The 2,374-nt window shown below is 34.3% G+C and overlaps 2 non-coding genes across 2 annotated transcripts; both read right to left on the reverse strand.

Moving 5' to 3' along the window:
• Positions 1-1,416: 1,416 nt before the first annotated feature.
• Positions 1,417-1,535, reverse strand: LOC149417722 (5S ribosomal RNA). Its single transcript, XR_016303222.1, has one exon. It is a non-coding gene; the product is annotated as a 5S ribosomal RNA (ribosomal RNA).
• Positions 1,536-1,857: 322 nt separating this feature from the next.
• LOC149417723 (5S ribosomal RNA) lies at positions 1,858-1,976 on the reverse strand. Its single transcript, XR_016303223.1, has one exon. It is a non-coding gene; the product is annotated as a 5S ribosomal RNA (ribosomal RNA).
• Between the last annotated feature and the right edge of the window lie 398 nt (positions 1,977-2,374).

Raw genomic sequence — 2,374 nt, forward strand, 5'->3', positions numbered from 1 at the left:
ATTCATACCATATTTTTTTATAAAACGGCAGCATAGGCGCAGTAGGTACATCACGTACTTTGTGATTGTATAGTGTTTTTATTTTTCGCTGGCTGCATCACTCTACTGTTTTTGACTAGCCTTTTTACTGGAAACTATTCTACCTCAAATACAGACCTTCGAATTTTGACCCTGAAACCCCCTTGAATATTGAAATCTGTTTGGTCATTTCTCACGATTTACACATATAGGACATATGGTGAGTAGATACCTACTAAACTATTCATAAACGCAACCTACTAAAATAATTTTCAATAAATGTGGGTTACCGCCATACCGACGAATTATTTTAGCAAATATGTCTCTTATCGCATGCGAAATGATGAAAACTATGTGTCCATGAACCTTAAAACTCTTGATCAACGCCGAGATATCAGAGACCTAGTAATGCTATATAAGATAATCCACTATTTTATTGATAGCCCATACCTTTTACAAAATATTCATTTCAGATGTCCATTAAGAGTAACTCGATCTCCGGACACATTTTATATTCCTAAGAGCAATACTAATTATCTTGAAAATGTATTTATAAGAAGAAGCTGTAGCACCTTTAATAGATTATGCACAAATATCGATGTGTTTAACACGAGCCTCGCAGGATTCATAGCATTCCTAAGAGAGTAGCGTTCGATCGTTGCGGGAAACTTAGTAGTGTTAGTGTGTGTATTGTTTTTGTATGGGTTGAATCTGTAATCTTTTTATTTTTTTAGAGATTTTCTTTTGAAGTGAAACTTCTTTACGCGCGTCATGCAATTTCGAGGAGTAAAACCAACTCATGACCGAAACGAAAATGCGGGACCGATTAAAGTTCATTTGATGTAGTAAAAGTTTTGAAGTAAAATATAAATGCTTCTTAGCTCATCTCGACAACTGGCGTTGGTGGTGTAATGGTCAGCATAGTTGCTTTCGAAGCAGTTGATCCGAGTTCGATTCTCGGCCATGGAATATTATTTTTTTGTTTTTAAGGAATTTTTTTGAAGTGAAACTTCTTTACGCGCGTCATGCAATTTCGAGGAGTAAAACCAACTCATGACCGAAACGAAAATGCGGGACCGATTAAAGTTCATTTGATGTAGTAAAAGTTTTGAAGTAAAATATAAATGCTTCTTAGCTCATCTCGACAACTGGCGTTGGTGGTGTAATGGTCAGCATAGTTGCTTTCGAAGCAGTTGATCCGAGTTCGATTCTCGGCCATGGAATATTATTTTTTTGTTTTTAAGGAATTTTTTTTTTTTAATGGTTGACCATAATATCAATCCACTAAGTAATATTTTAGGCCTGTAGCATAATTGAAAAGTTAAAGAATGATATAAAATTTTTTATGATGTTAACGATAAAAAAATGAAAAAAAACATAAAATTAAAATAAAAAATGGGCCAACGGCACGCGGTGTTCCCAAGCGGTCACCCATCCAAGTACTGACCGCGCCCAATGTTGCTTAACTTCGGTGATCGGACGAGAACCGGTGTGTTCAAAATGGTATGGTCGTTGGCAAAAGTTAAACAATATTAATTTCTATTCTACCTGCCAATAAATATATGAAAATTAGTATAAAAAAGCCCTAATAATATTGAAAAAATTAGCAAGGTGTGTGCGAGGTTGATAAAAATAATCATTACATACGCGCTTGAAAAAGATCGTAATTACATTAATAAGTTTGTAGGAATTTTTTTTTTCAATGGTTGACCATAATATCAATCCACTAAGTAATATTTTAGGCCTGTAGCATACTTGAAAAGTTAAAGAATTTTATGATATTATTAATTATAGTAATGATAAAAAAATAAAAAAAACATGAAATTAAAATAAAAAATAGGCCAACGGCACGCGGTGTTCCCAAGCGGTCACCCATCCAAGTACTGACCGCGCCCAATGTTGCTTAACTTCGGTGATCGGACGAGAACCGGTGTGTTCAACATGGTATGGTCGTTGGCAAACGCTAAACAATATTAATTTCTACTCTACCTGCCAATAAATATATGAAAATTAGTATAAAAAAGCCCTAATAATACTGAAAACATTAGCAAGGTGTAAATATTATATACCTAGTTTAACTCACTCTCCTAACTCATCTTCGCTGTCTACAGGCAGAGCGCACGACTGTGGTCGTGAAGAACCGAGGTTCGATCCCCGCTTTAACTAATTTTTTTTTTCTTTTTTTATAACTTTTAATTTTTTTTATCACATGCTACTTATAAATATGTCAATAGACAGAAAAAAAGAGAGAATGAAATGAAAAGAGAGAGAGAGAAGAATACTAGAAGTTTCACTTCTGTCTTGCGTAGGCTTGACACACCCATTTTTTTTTCTACTAGTTAGTATTTATATTGTA

Source organism: Hesperophylax consimilis, chromosome 14 (assembly GCF_061612785.1).
Source record: "Hesperophylax consimilis isolate HC1 chromosome 14, BYU_Hcon_1.0, whole genome shotgun sequence".
Taxonomy (NCBI): Eukaryota; Metazoa; Arthropoda; class Insecta; order Trichoptera; family Limnephilidae; genus Hesperophylax; species Hesperophylax consimilis.